This window comes from Lynx rufus, unplaced genomic scaffold, assembly GCF_022079265.1.
Source record: "Lynx rufus isolate CCGP_SWC_20201006 ecotype Redwood Valley unplaced genomic scaffold, mLynRuf1.p SCAF_9, whole genome shotgun sequence".
In the NCBI taxonomy this organism is placed as follows: Eukaryota; Metazoa; Chordata; class Mammalia; order Carnivora; family Felidae; genus Lynx; species Lynx rufus.
In genome coordinates, this window is record NW_025814897.1 from 17,767,442 (window position 1) to 17,783,768 (window position 16,327).

Sequence of the window (16,327 nt, forward strand, 5' to 3'; positions counted from 1 at the left end):
TAATCTAAGAAGCTTATGAATACCATCTAGTGTCTTGCTTTGTAACTTCTGTGAGATGTATAGTTTTTTTCCACTTTGAGAATCAGCACTTGAAAAGTGGCAGAAATATCTGATTACTGCTCTTCACTTTGCATTGATTGCCGTGTTCAGTCCCAAAACGTATCTTAATTGTTGGCCGTCCTCTTAGATGCCTGTCTTCTGTCCTGGAGCGTTTAGGGGTCTTACGGCACTTGGAATTTCTTCTGAGAGATAGAGGCGAGGGAATGCTCTTTCAGTGGGCTCACTAAATGATTTCAGGCCAGATTCTAGAACAGTGAATTTTCAGGGACGATACAGGTAGGATTTTGTTATAAGGGTCTTACTTGAAATAAATAGACCTTTGTCTGGTCTAGGACTTGTGGATTTTGTTACTTTGACTGATAAAACAAAGGTTTTTGATATATTGGCCTTTCCTTAGTACTGGGTTCAAGTTTGAGCTTGTTTAACTTCAGCAAACTTTTAGTGAGTATGCAGACCTGTGACTTTATACGCATGTACCCAGTAATTAACGTTTTCATTCATGATGCTTTTTCTGCCCTCATTGCCACATAATGCTTTTGATTAAAAAAAGAAAACAAAACACTCCTGTATGAGTGCTATTTTCAAGGTTGCCCGAGTCATATGCAAGGTTAGATTGTTTGTAATGTTTACTTGTGAAGTCAGTCATTTGATAAATACAAAATTGATATTGGGGACCAGGATCATAGTGCTACCTTTGTATTCAGTTTAATGTTGTTTTCTTCCGGCACGGTATAAAATCTTGATTCATATAGGCGTGCATTAGTACATTCACTTGCACACTTTTACATGAGTCAGCGTGTACAGTGTGAAGTTTTTAAAAAAGTGCAGAGCTATAGTCTTCCTGATTAATGGCACATTTATAAGATGTTCTCATTTATTTAGTGAGGTGACAAGAGAATCTTTAGTTGAATCACTGCAAAAATATGTTAACCTGGTGATGCTGCTTAACCCATTGATGATTTCTTGTTCAAATGTAGATAGCATTGAGTTAACATAGGATTTTTTAAAGTAAGTTTGAATTTTCAGTTTAGAAAATGAAATTTGAAGCAAAATGATATGGGTCACAGAGAGCAGGATATTTTAATGGTTTTCCAGAGGTAATTGGAGAGACTCTTACATCATGGTTGTCTGACAAAGTTACTAGAAATGTTTCTTATCATATAATTGCTTATCTCCTAGAAATTGACCATGTCACATTTTCAGGAACGGGGAGCTGGAGCTTAACTTCTTTCAGTCTTGTTTGTTAAAACTTGGTTTTGATGATGTTTTAAATGTTCATTTGATGATATTCTCTTTTCCCTTTTAATAATTAAGAGTCTTCAAAATGTGGTGGCATTTGAACTGAAAGTATAAAATGAGTAACATTTTGTTTTCTTTTGAGTAAAACACTCTTGTGTATGTAACAATATCTTACTGTGGTGTAATTCTTTAACATTTACAATGTTTCTGACTCCCCACCCCCCCCCTCCCTGGGTCAGATCATCACTTACACTTCAGGCAACTCATAGAATTTAAGTCAAGATTATAAAACTGGAAAGGACAGAGCCACCATTTTAACTTAGATTTTTCTGGCTCTCAAGGCCTCCCCCCACTTTTTACTTTAAATTATGGTGTTTCTATGTGTATTATTTTTTTTTCTTACTTTCCTTTAGTAATCTTCCAATCTGACCAAGTTAGATTTTTCTTATAGAGTGCTTTCTATCCTTTATACATTCTTGCCTGAAGTATCTCTAGAGGATAAAGCTCTCGTCATTTCCTCATGAGACTGAACAACAATCTGATAGATCTTGTAGTCAGGAAGTTTTTCCTGATCTTTAGCTCAGACTTTTGATTTGTCCTGTTACTTGTATGTACTTGCTGTCCTCCCATTTTGTGTTTATATGACTCTAACTGGCTTAGACAGTTAATCAGCACCTCTTCCTTACCCCCACCCTATTCTTTGCTTAGCCAGTTTGTATTTCTGATTTGTTGTCTAACAATTATCCTGCCCCTCTTAATGTTTTATTAACTTTTCCTCAGTCACTCTTCTAGTGCAAAGTGATTTTGTTCCTTAGATGTCTGTATTTTATCTTTACCCATATTCTAGAGCAGCAATTTCCAACTTCAGTTTAATGTAATTCACAGGGTCTTCAGTTTTTTCCAGGCATAGCCCAAAATTAGAGCTATAGAGATTCTCACTTTTATTTTAGATAGTTTTTACAATGGATATGGGAGATATTACAATCAAATAAAACAAATTTATACAAACAGCATAATTACTAAATCAAGCAATTATGTATGTTATAAAAGGCTTCTTTACAAAGTGATTCTTTAAAATATGAGTGCCCCTAATGTGACAAGTGTTATCAGTTATGTGACAAATGGGTAGCAAACAAAAATAATAAACATTAGGAGGAATCTTTGCTTGAAAATCAATCAGAAGTGAATATAAAACATTTCTGAACTTGTAAGTAAATGAAGAGATGTGATTGTAGCTCTAAAGTAAAATATCTGTTGCAGTGGGGTGAGATATATCTGGAAGTTGTTCCTTTTTTTTTTTTTTCCCCTGCAGTAGTTTTTCAGTCTCACTTTAAATTGTATGTCACTTTTTGCATTTTTTTTTGTTTCCACATATTAGTGAAAAAGAAATAGACCTGCAATGCTTACCGTTATTCTTCCAGTGAGATGCACTATTGTTAATATTGAAATAATACTGTCTCTTTTTGTCACTGTATTTATAAGAACTGTTACTAATGATAAGAGATCATAAAAGAAGGAAACAGTACGCATTAAATTATTACAAAATACATAAGATTGTAGAGCTCTTGAATGTTTTATTAGTAGACCTTTTTCACTGATGGTAACTTAGTTTAAAATTATTTAAATAGATGTCTTTGTTCTTTTGCCTTTTGCTCATGATTTTGTTTCCTCAAACTTTAGAATTTTGGAAACATGCCAAAGTGAGGGCATTTTACTTTGCAACTTAGAGTATGTAGAGTACCAAGATAGCCAAGTTTGAAAGGTTTTGTAAGGCAGCTTCTACCTCCCAGACAAGCTTATGAAGCTAGTGCTTTAGAATCATTTTTAGCTTTTTGTTTCTGTGGAGGTAACACTTGATGGTGCTGAAGGTTAGAGGCTTTGCCTAAATTGCATAAGCATACATTATTGACTTTCAGTAAAAGAAGAAATTTACACTGTTTGCCTTATTGAATTAGCATGTACCAATGCAGCTGACAGTTTAGATTCATACCAAAACAGGATCTTTTACTAATTCAAATGCTGAATCCTGGTTTTTGAGATCATAGTCACATGATAGGCCTGGGTGGCTTCCCAGTGTTGAAAGACAAGCAAATCTAATGGCCAATGAAAAATTAGATTTCCTGTCTTGGGACTGTGAGTAACAATTCACGAAGAAATTCACAGAGAAATCTAAGAAAACCCGGTTTAGTTAATGCTTACAGTTAATTGCCACTTGTACACGGCTTTTTCTTTAATGTTACAAAGCTTATTGTTGTCATTTAATGATATTGCTCTGAGACTGTACTTTTGGTCAAATATTACATTTAAATACTGATTTTAGGTTTACATACTGACAAGGTCAAAGAGGATTTTGTGGGTCTTCTTTGAATTCAGAAAATGTAGATTATATTGTCGTAAACCGGAGATTTCATCGGCATCTGAAGAAGTTATATGTAAAATTGGTCATGTAATGCAGAAGGTGGCTGTATCTTATCTAGAAGAATCACAAGTCCCCAAAGTACAGATGGTTCCCAACTTACCACAGTTTTTTAAGACTTTAAGACAGTGCAGAAGCAGTGTGCCTTCAGTAGACACTGTACTTTGGAATTGGAATGTTGGTATTTTTCTGTGCTAGGGCTGTGTGGCACGGTACTCTCTCGATGCTGGGCAGAGGCAGCACGTCCGCTGTTCCCAGTCAGCCGTATGGTCACAAGGCTAAACAACCAGTATACTTACAACCATTCGGCACCCCGGGAATCATTCTGCTTTTCATTTTCAGTATTGTATTCGATAAATTATGTGGGATGCTCAACGCTTTATTATGAAAAAGGTTTCGTGTTACATGATTTTGCCCAGCTGTAGGCTCATGTACATGTTCTGCGCACGTCTCAGGTAGGCTAGGCTAGGCTGTCATGTCCCGAAGGTTATGCGTTCAATGTGTTTTTGACTTACCGATAGTTCCCACTTACGATGGGTTTATCGGGACAGAACTCCATCGTAAGTTGAGGAAGATTTGTACACTTAAATCCGTGTAAGAAATCTCATGAAGGGGCTTAAATATATCCTTCCATTGATTTTAGATGGGTTATCTGCCTGCGCTCCGGACACAAGCTGGTATGATGTGGTTTGCCTTGTACTGTCTCTGTGGTTTACTCAGAGGAAGTGGTTCTTGTGGGTGAAGGTCTGATCTTTTCAGAGATTGTTGGTGGCACATGCACTGTCAGCTTATTTCCTGTTTTATTGGCTTTTGGGGCAAGGCCTTCTCAGAGCGAGTACTGCTGAAGGGGTATTGAAATATTTTGTAACAGCAGGATGGATGGTTATAATGTTATGTAACATCTACCTTTCAGGGGATAGGAAGGTTAAATTAATGTCTGTGAGATGCTTTGAGATCTTAAGATGAATAGTGCAGACATGCTTGTAATCATATTTGCAAGTTACTGCTTTGTTCAGATATTGCTCAAATTTAAGGAGAAAACATTCTTATGCAGTAAAGTGTTAACTCTGTGGACCTTGACTTCTGTAGCCATTCAGGTGTTGTTTAATCGCTGTGATAGTCAGGGTTAGGAGTTCTTCCTTTTTTTCTTTTCTTCTTCTAACTGTAATTTTACTGTACATGGGTTAACTTAATGGAGTGGATACCTTATCTATAGTACTGGTTAAGGCTTGTTCACAAAACTTAATGGTTCAAGCATGCTTCTTCACTAGTTTAACTGGCCTACAGAAATAAGAGAATTTCCTTTGAAATCAATGGCTGTACCACTCGTATACAAAACCCTGTACTGGCTTTGCTCGAACCTTAAAAAAACTGATCGAATTGCAGATGTTATACTTTTATTTATTTATTTTTGGCTTGCATTTACCCTTTGTTGCTTTAAAAAATTAACAATGAATGCTTTCTGGGAAGAGGCTTTCTTTAAAGCTACATTGCCAACTAAGTTTTGAGTTCCTCAAAGGTAGGAGAATAGTTCTTATTCATTTTTAAGTGATTACTATTTGCTTTACTGTGTTTTTATTCTTTTTTAATATAAAGAACCATAAGAAGAAAATAGTCCAAATTAGTCAACCAGTCAGATAGTGTTGTTCAGGTTAAAAAAAAAAAAAAAACACACCAGAAAATTCCAGTGATATATAACAGTAATAATAAAGTCTCCCTCTGATCTTACCTCTATCCCTACACACCTACCACTTCTCATACTCTCCTCAGCTAAACTTTGTCTGTCTACCAAAACATCCTTACAGATATAGCAGCCTATCATTTTAATATTCTTTATATTTAGCTGGTAGTAGGTATATCTGTTTCTGCTAGGTTGTATTACCATAACAACAGCTTCCAATTTCAGTGGCTTACAACACTGGTTTATTTCTTGCTTGCATTACACCTTGTTAGCTGTGGATTGGCTGTAACATTTTTGGAGCCCTGGCTGAAGGAGTAGTCCCTGTCTGGGATATGTCATTTGCATGGCAGAGGGAGAGAGCAGGAAACATGCAAACATGCAGTGGCTCTTAAAGCTTCTACTCAGTCTGGTGTACATAAATCATTCACGTGTCATTGGCCAAAGCAAGTCATACAGTCAGGCTCATTGCAGTGTGCCAGGGAGGTGTACTCCTCCTACAGGTGGCATTGCAAATCGCATACTGATGGGTGAGGGTGTATAAATCTCTCAAGGAAGGAGAGAGGAGAGGGAAAAATTAGGAACAATAACATAGTCTACCACAGGAAGTACTCCATAAATGCTTATTAGATGGGTTGTTTTGAATCTGTAAAAATTTTATTTTTTTAATGGAATATTTCAAAGATACACGGAAGTACAGAGAATAGTATGATGAACCTCCATGTACCCGTCATTAGCTGCAATAATTACCAGTGTATGGACAGCCTTGGTTCATCTGTTTGCTTGCCCTGCTTCTCCATCAGATTATTTTGAAGCAGTTTCTCAATATTTCACCCGTAAATATTTCACTAGCTCTGAAAGATAAAGTCTGAAATTGTGACTTCCTTTAGTAAAGTTTTACTGTCTAGTAGTTTGAGGTAATGGTACCAGGGACTGACAGGTGTCAAGTAGGAGAGGATGTTCATGGAGTGTATCTGGATTTTGACAGCCAGAAACCTATTTTGATTTCATTTTGAGTGTTTCTGGAGGAGGCTTACCAGCAGAATGTCTTCTGTTTTCCCAGCACCTCCTTTTCTCCACTTTAGAGGGAGAGGGAAAGAGAAAGAGAGAGAGAGTGTGTGTATAGCAGAAGCAGGTAATTAACCCCTGGAAAAAATAACATGGCAACAGATTTGATTTGCAGGAGGTTTCATTTCTCACTGAGCCTCTGTTGGCATGGTGCCAGTTGAAAGGAATCCCAGCCCTTAATGGCTCTAAGTGTTCTGGGAGTTCCCAGTCAGTGATGTTATTTACTCTGGAGGAAGAACATCAGAATCATTTCTAAAAATCTTCTATTCACCTTTGCTATTTGCTGGGCAGAGAAAGGCTCGATCAATCTGTAAGGAGATCCCTAAGGTGATCTAAAAGTAAGGAAGAGAGTCTAACTTTAGCTTAGAAATAATTAAAGCCACTTTCCTCTGCTCAGGTTAGTTGTCTGAGGGACTTCAAGCCTCCATTTTGACTCAAGACTTTATAGATATTATTAGCATACAGCGTAATACAATAACTTGTCATTTCTACATTATGCATCTGTGATCATCAGCTTCACAAGGAGATTCTTTGGGGAAAGGGGTATTATGTAATCAACAGTGGGAAGCAGTCAAGCAGATATAATCCTTCAGTTTGTAGATTGGCAGGTGACAGTGAGGTGATCAAAGAGGATTTTTACAGACTAGTGAATAAATTATTGTATATAATTTGATTAAAGTGGTTATTTTAGTATAGTACGACTAGCTAATTTTGTTTTCTTAATGGGCTTCTGTCCCTGTGCTTAGAAACACTTAGGATAAAATGGTTTTTCTAGGTATCCAAGTGGTTTGTTTTCTTTAATTAAGTTATGTTGTTAGTCTCATTTCAGAATCCATGTAGTAACTGCAGTAGAAAATGCTTGGCTTGTAAAACCATTAGCTTGTAAATAAATTTTTTATTTAAATTTGAGTTTTTCTTGGCATTGAACTGATTCTGACTTTGGTTGCTTGGAACAATATAGTCTATTTAAAATGTAAGTAATATTTTCCCCATGGAGAATAACCCTTGGACTTGCCATTGTTCATGTTATTTTTTTTGTTGTATCACAGTTGAAAAACATCGTTTTCAGAGATAATAATTTGTCAGCACCTTTGTCAGAGTAATATATTTGTACCTCGGTTGCATTTGTTAGTTGCACATTTTGGGGAAAGATTTGTGATTTCTAGTTACTGTATTTACTCAGAAGCTCCGCAAGATCAGAATTCTCAAGACAGCATTTAGAAGTAAGTTGGGTGTGTTGCCTGGATGTGACCAGTAAAAAAAAGAGAAGCTTCCCATCATGCAGTTATTGCTTAATAGGATACAAGGTACAGTCCTGTTTCTAAAAATAGGAATTAAGCGAAATATTATGTGGATAAATATTAGCAATTATATTAATTTGATTCCGCTGGCAGAATTCTTTTTGAGACTATCCTCTTTGTCAGAAATTAAAAGTAGCTGTGAAAGGAAAAGGTGTTTTAGTTCTTAATTTTATGTGTGTGTGTGTCTATATATTATGTATATCTATATAGTCACACATCATATGTATATATATCTTTTGTAAAAGGGAGCAATGGAAGGGAACTGTTTGAGGATGATGCAGAGAAAAGAGCCTCCTGGGTTTAGGGTGTCAGACTTGTTCTGCTACTTCTATCTGGGACCATAGGCAGATTTACCTCTCAGAACAGCAGCTTAGTTTTCTCATCTGTGAAAATGCGGATAACAATACTTACTTGGCAGAGCTCTTGTGAAGGTGAAGTGAGAAAGTATTTAAGTACCTAGCGCGTAAGAGGTCAGTAAGTTACAGTAGCTGTTAGGTTTTCCTAAAATTTGATCTATGCATGTAAAAGGATTTTGAATTCACAGGTATTTTCTGCTGCTACTGCTGTGATGGTGTTTTCTCCTTGCTGAGATAGTATTCCTTATCCTTTATATTTCAAACTGTAGGTTGTCTTTAGAATTAAGATACATTTGGAAGGGAGGAATAGACAGGGAGAGACAGTTATTTCAATTCCGACTGAAATAGTAACTAACCTGTCTAGTTGCTGAAGTGGTAAGACTTTTAGGATTGGCAATCAACCTTTACATCTGCCTTGGATCCCTCAGAATTTGTTGAGTTCTGTCTTTACAACATTCCTTCATTTGTTTATTCATTTATTCGGTAAATAATGAATGGCTGCTCTTCCTGGGTCATTGTGTTGGCAAAGTTATTTTGAGCTCTTGCTACCTGTTGATTTATATTTAACAAGTAAGAAATTTACCTGTGAGAGTGACGTCCATTGAGTCATGCTGTAGATTAAGGTGAGAAGTCGTGTATTTTGGGGAAATAAAATGATTACTGATGAAACTTACCTTATTTTCCAAATTAAATTATTTCCCATCACAAACTGTCCTTTTATGTTTCCTTTTTCTTTTTTCAGTTTAATTATGTTTTGGTGAGTTACTTAAAGTGGAAAGGGCAGTGCTTTAAGGTGAAATTTAAGAAGCTTTAGATGTTCATTGCTTTTGAATAGAAGAAATCACATTTTATTGATTAGGCATTGCTTTAGTCACTCTTGGAGGGAGACTCTCTCATTAGCTACCTCTTTGAAGGTGCTAGCAACCTGTTAAGCTTATACTTTGTACATCCAGTGGTAAATATGTTGATTTGATCAGTGAAAGATTCTGGAAAGTACAGTAGTTTGTTTAGCAAGACACTGCTTAAATCCTGATGACTTGGTATACTAGTATTTTATACTTCAGAAAGGTGGAAAGGTGAGTGTGGGTAAAAATGAACACTTTAAAGTGGATGCAGTTTAGTCTTACAAAGAAATTTGGGATGTGGTAAAAGATTTTTGTATTTATTGACTGCATATTAAGTGCTAGGCACTGTCCCAGGAACTTTTTATGCATTGTCTTTTTTAATCTTCTTAGCTGTGTAAGTTAAATATTGTTGTCTCCATGTTAAAACAGAAAAATGAGGCTTTAGGACATTCACGAACTTGCTTAAGGTCACATAGTTTCTAAGCAAGAGAGTTGGGATTATGATTCCAATGTTCATTTTTCTTTGGCCTTCTGATCTCAGGCCTGCTTATACTGAGTCAGATTGGCTCATCTCGATCAGTCCGTTGATCTTTTGAATCAGTTGGACGAAGCCCAGAAAGTGGATTTTGTCTTCAACAACACCATTAAAGTGTTGTCTTGCATTATAATTTTATAACTATATTTTAGTCTTTCTATTTTTAATCACCTATTCACTTACTCCCTTTTCCAGATTGCTGACATGAGGGATTTTGTCTCATTTCCTCTAAAGAATGGCTACATTGTGTTTTGGTTTCTTATTCATTGCTTTAAATACACACATCTGTAAACATTGGACTTTTTTGAAGCCTGATATATGTTGCTTATAAATCATTTTCCATTATAACTATTCTAAAGTTCTTTTAAGAAGTTTAAGGCCCATCTAAAACAAGTTTTGTGGGGGTTTTTTGTTTTGTTGGGTTTTTTTCTTTTTGTTTGTTTGTTTTGGTATTGTAAGCACACAAAGCAGTAAGAAGGGACTTTAAAAATTGTTACACTGAGTACAAGGAAAAGAAGGCAGCAAATGAATGATTTGAATACTAGGTGCCTTTGTGAAGTATAAGTGATTTGAGTAAATTGGGTTTAAGTTTTTCCTAAACAAGAGTCTTTGGTTAAGTGGCAATGGAGATAATTTCCTTTTAAAGATTTCTTGTTTATGATAGTGATCTTTCCTTCCTTATCATTCATTTTATATATTCTACCTCTTAAAAAAATATGTAAACACTTTTACTCTAAAGGTCTAGATTTATCTTCTGAGCCATAAAAGAGTTAATTTTAATCTTTGTTTTTTCCTCGTAAATGATTTTTTTTGTTGTTGTTACTGAAATCCTGCGGCACGAATCATTTTAGTCCAGCCACTTTTTATGTCATAACATTGGAAAGGAAATTTGCTTAAGAGATATTTAAGTGTATTTTTAAAATCTAATCCTTTTTAGCTATAAATTGGTTTTTTTTTCCTTGCGTTTTCTTAGTAACCTTAGAGAGTCTAGAACAGAGGTAGGCAGATAGTTGATATAAAAAAGAAGCCTACAAACTAAATCTTTTATTGAATAAGTACTGCTTCTAGGTAGAGAAAGGCTAGGAAATTACAATTTGAGAATTTTACTAGGTTTAAAACCCACAGAGAGGATGCCTGCAAAAAAGCTGTGCCCTTTGAAGCATTCTTATGGATGTGGAGACTTTTCTAGCCCTTAGGGAGATCTGCAGACATCCGCTATGCTGAGTTCTGGGAAGCTGCTTTTTCCCATGCTTGCAGCCTCCCTGTGGGGTAAAGGTCTGTTAATTTTGCATAAATATTTACCATATCTCATTTTAGCTAGCATTGCTTCCTCACACTGTTAGCAATAAGGAAACCTTTGCTTATCCAGCTTGAAAAGTTTACTGTTCTCTATATGACTAGTCTGGAGTATGTTCTGTTATTTTCTGAGGGTTGCTGAAGGTGAAAATCAGACTGGAAAAAAATAACACGGAGGTAAATAACCAATTCATAGTCTATAAATAATCTGGTTATTATAAAAATATTTGCCCAGGCTTATTTTTTGTAATTAAAAATGGGAAGGTTATTATCTCACAACAGTGTAGTTCACTTCAGTCTTGTCACATGTGACAAATCAAATTATTGTGCCTTTCATATGTTTATTCGTATGATGCTAGTACTAGTTTACATTTATTATACTTTTACAGTTGTTTTCTCACTTAGTAACAATAACAGCTTCCGTTTATGAAGCATTATTCTAAATGCTTTATAAGCATTGTAATTAATGCATAGAACAATACCACAAGGCAAATGTTATTCCCATTTTACAGATGAGGAAAATCTTAGATTTATAGCCTTCATTGACTAGTCCAGTATTTTCCAGGTAGTACATTTTTGGACCCAAGTTTCAAATCCGGGTCTTTTGACTCTTAGTTTGTGGTATTTGCTACTGCACGTAATTTTGGGGACTCATCCTTTCTGTAAAGTCAGAATCCACAAATAGAAAGTATAAAATTATTTGACTTTTCAGCCAAAGAAGGTTGTTTAGTTTCTTTTAACATAATTTGAAGCAGCAATCCTTTTTTTTTTTTTTTTTTTAAGATTTAAAAATTTTGGGGCGCCTGGGTGGCTCAGTCGGTTAAGCGTCTGACTTCAGCTCGGGTCATGATCTCGCGGTCCATGAGTTTGAGCCCCGCGTCGGGCACTTGGCTGATGGCTCAGAGCCTGGAGCCTGCTTCCGATTCTGTGTCTCCCTCTCTCTCTGCCCCTCCCCCGTTCATGCTCTGTCTCTCTCTCTCTCTCTCTGTCTCAAAAATAAATAAACTTAAAAAAATTTTTTTTTAAAAAGATTAAAAAAATTTTTTTTACATAATCTCTACACCCATCTTGGAGCTTGAACTCACAACCCCGAGATCAAGAGTTGTATGCTCCATAGACTGAGCCATCCAGACTGCCCCTACAGTAGCAATTTCTAAATTGTGTTCCAGAGAACATCAGGACACTGTAGTAGAAATGTCATTTTTTATTTTGCCAGATTGTCTTAAGATCCTTCCATTGTCTCTGGCACACAAGGCAAAAGGTAGAATATAAAATGGAATCAATATGTCATCCCCAAACTTTTATTGTTATTTAAAAAAGGCCCAATCCATCTTGTTAGTCAAAAGCAGTCCAGCATTTGTAGTTTCATAGGATTTATCCTGGGAGCTTTATCAATATGAGTACATCTTAGATCTTGTCATTGCTTGGAAGGATTCCACTTTGAAATTTTTGTTTTTCTATCTCTTACCTTCTCTCCCTTCTCCCTCATACCCTTTTGCATGAACTCTTTATTTTTATGGTCATCACCAGGCTTCTCTTCTCCTGTCTGATGCCATCTAGAACCTCTGCTCTTCCTCAGGCTTTTATTTATTTCTAGTTGAGTCCTTTTGCCATTTCCTGCACTTCTCTAACCACATAGTAGATACCCAGTAGGCTTCCTGGATTACCTTTCATTTTTCTTTAGAGTAACCCAACAAGTTATTTCAAAGATGATACCTTCTATTTTGACCTTTCTAACCCTTTCTTTACCTACCTAGGAGGTAGTAACCCAACCATTAACCTCTCCACCCAAAATATATTTATTGAGTAAAAGTTATATAATAGGCGCTGTAATATTTTATACATAGTATTGTACTTAATTTTCATAATGATCGTGTGAAGTAATGGGTTTTGTTATAAAATGTCCATTTGACACGGGAAGAAATAAGCTCAGAAAGGTTAAGTGGTGTGCCTAGTGAGTGATAAAACTAGGATTTTAGTCTGAATTTGTCTGACTTTACAACCTACGTTCTTAAATACTGTGGTATACTACCAGATATATTAGCATTGAATCAGGCAGTTTCTGCCTTTGAGGAGTTCTAGACTAATAGAGGGAGACAAACATGTAGGCAGCTAAGTGCACAAGGTACAGTAGGGACTTGGGAAGAATCAGTACTCTCTGGGTAGATCAGAAATAGCTTCACAGAAGAGGTGAATGCTTCTGTTGAATCTTGAAAGATGGGGCATAGTTACCAGACAGGTGAGGAATGGAAGAGCATAGCAGGTAGAAGTAGCAATATGATCAAAGGCACAGAAGTGAATTACTCATGGTTTCTAAGAAAGCATATAGGTGATTAGAGCAGAGGGGTTGATGATGGGCATAGCAGTTTATAAAGTTTATAAAGCAGTGATGGGAGGCACCAGATTATTTTTATGTTCTGAGGAGATGGGGTTTTATCTTCTGGATTGTGGGAAGCCACTGAAAACCTTTAATGAGAAGGGTAAGGACACCTGGGTGGCTCAATGGGTTGAGCGTCCGACTTTGACCCAGGTCATGATCTCGCGGTTTGTGAGTTCGACCCCGTGTTGGGCTGTGTGTTGACAGCTCAGAGCCTGGAGCCTGCTTCGGATTCTGTGTCTCCCTCTCTCTCTGCCCCTCCCCCACTCATGTTCTCGTTCTCTCTCTCTACTCACTCTCTCTCTCTCTCAAAAATAAACATTAGAAGGGTAATAAGATCAGTGTTATGTCATAGCATGATCGTTTGGGTGGCAGTGTGAAGAATGGATTAGTCTCAAGAAGCAGTTTTAGGGGCAGAGAGACCAAGAAGGGACATTTTTCAGTAATCCAGGTGAAAAGACGAAGTTCTAAACTGAAGTTGTACCAACATACAGAAAAGAGAAGAGACAAATAGAGCTATTAAGAAGGTGTTAAGAATACCAGCAGTATGAAAAGGGTAGGTGGCGAAAGGGAAGACCTTTCTGGCTTGGGTGTTTGGATGTTGGTACCACTTGCCAAGATGGGGAATGTAAAAGACAGGAGGCACAGTTTTGTTTCGTTTTATTATGTTTGTTTGGCTGACTGGTTAGATGAAAGATTGAGGAGAGGATAGATACAGTAAGGGGCAGATTTAGTTTAAGGTACTACAGTAGTTGTCTGTTGCTGCGGATAGATTATCCCAAAACAATACATAAACTTGCTACTTTGGCCATAAGACACCTGGCTATTCAAATTTAAACTAGTTAAAGTCAGATAAAATTGAAAATGTAATTCTTCAGGCACACTAACCACATTTAAGTGTTCAGTAGCCATATGTAGTCAGTGGGTACTGTGTCGGACATTAGACATAGAACATTTTAATCAGTGCAAAAAGTTCTGTTGGACAGTGCTGCTAAACATTTATTATCTCATATAATTTGCTGTGATCAAATCAGGGAGCAACTTAGCTGGGTGGTTCTGCTTCGAGGTCTCTAATGAGGGTGTAGTCCAGATGGCTGCTTCTGAATAAGCAAAGGCTTCAGTGGAGCTGGTGGATCCACTTCCAAGGTGACTCACTCACATGCTGGGTGAGTGCTTGTCGTTGAGGCCTCAGTTACTCATCAGGTGGACCTCTCTGTGAGGATATTTGAGGCAGCCGACTTCACCCAGAGCAAATGATCTTAGCAAGGTGGGAGCCATAAGAACCTTTATGAGCTGACCTCAGAAGTCACACTGCTGTCGTTTTTATAATTGTCTGTTGGTAACGCAAATCAATTCTGTTTGGGAGGGAACTGTACAGAGCACGAATTCCAGGAGGCAAGATTCTTTGGAGGATGCTTTAGAGGCTGCTCACCACAGGTACCTATGAATATCCGGGTGTAAGTGGCTACTCAGTGACATATATGTGAGCTCTATAGAAGTGAGGTCTTGGCTACTGGCTACTGCTGTTGTGTTTGTTATGGTAGTCGAAGTAATTTGAATAGGTGAGTTCAAAAGAATAAGATTGTGTGGGAAGGCTGACCAAAATAATAGCTTGGGTCACATGTTTGGGGGAGGACAGAATTGCTCTCAAAGGCTATTAAGAAATGGTTACAGAGAATCAAGGGAAGGGTTACAGAGGAGTAGAGGAGTACCAGGAGAGTACAGATATATGGACAAAGGAAACTTCATGAAGGTCTGAAGTGGAAAGTAAAATGTAATTAACATTGTTAAGTAATATAAAATAGTGAAGTAAAACATAGGAGAGTCATTCTTTCAAAAATTACTTACTGAATAACTGCTGAGAACCAGAGAAAGGTAATATAGAGAATAAGATAGTTTCTAATAACTTATACAGGCGTACTTCAGAGATAGTGCAGCTTCGGTTCCGGACCACTAATAAAGCAAATCAAATGAATTTTTTGGTTTTTCAGTGCATATACAGGTTATGTTTGCACCATGCTGTATATAGTCTGTTAAGTGTGCGATTGTATTATGTCTAAAAAAAGTACATGCCTTAACTAAAAATACTTAATGCTAAAAAATGTTAACCATCATCTGAGCTTTCAGCAAGTCCTAATCACTGATTACAGATCACTGTAACAAATATAATAATAATGAAAAAGTGAAATATTGTGAGGATTACCAAAATGTGACACAGAGACATGAGGTAAACCTGTTGGAAAAATGTCACCGATAGACTTGCTCAATGCAGGGTTGCCACAAACCTTCAATTGGTGCAAAACGCAGTATATGCAAAGTGTAATAAAATGAGACACGACTGTAATACAGTCTGAGGAGACATGGTTAAGGGAAGTTTTCTTGGAGGAAGTAATACCTTCACGAAGAACTTCTTTAACAGGTAAGGATTCAAGTTAGATGTTTAGGTGTGTATGCGGGGAGGTGTGGTGGTGGTCGTGATATGGATAATACAGTGGATGTATATGAAAGTATATTTTTTTATGTGTGGGATATTGCTAGAGTGTGAAATTTGTGGTGAAGGAAAGTGGTGAGAAAGAGAATGAGAAGATAGAGTGTTCTTGAATGCACGGTAAGGAATGCACTTGTAGGCTATTTTTTTCTGTACTGAAATTATTTGGATACTGCCTTTATAATTTGCCCTAGTCTTATAATCACAGAGCTGTCAGTTACTTAATTTTTTTAGATGGAATTTTATACATATTTTTTTTAATTTTCTGGTTGTTGTTTTTTTTTTTTTTTAGTTTATTCTTGAGAGAGAGAGTGTGCATGCATGTGAGCAGGGGGAGGGGCAGAAAGAGAGGGAGAGAGAAAGTCCCAAGCAGGCTCTGCACAGTCAGTGCACAACCCACAAAACTGTGGGTTTTGTGGGGCTTGAACCCATGAAACTGTGAGATCATGACCTGAGCTGAGATCAAGAGTCAGACAGTTAACTGGTTGAGCCATGCAGGTGCCCTTGGAATTTTATATTTTATGTTGCTTGTGATTTTAACATGAGTTGTTGTTAATACGTTTTTTAACATTACTTTTTAAGTTGAAAATCCATTTCCAAAAGTAACTTGATTTCCTTATTATAAATAGAAAATCACTATTCTTGCCACTTACAGAAGGGAATGGTAG

General features: G+C 36.8%; 1 protein-coding gene across 4 annotated transcripts in view; it reads left to right on the forward strand.

Annotated features, from left to right (window-relative positions):
* Positions 1-16,327, forward strand: part of ARHGEF12 (Rho guanine nucleotide exchange factor 12) — a 148,331-nt gene that overhangs the window by 3,443 nt on the left and 128,561 nt on the right. The window lies entirely within an intron of this gene.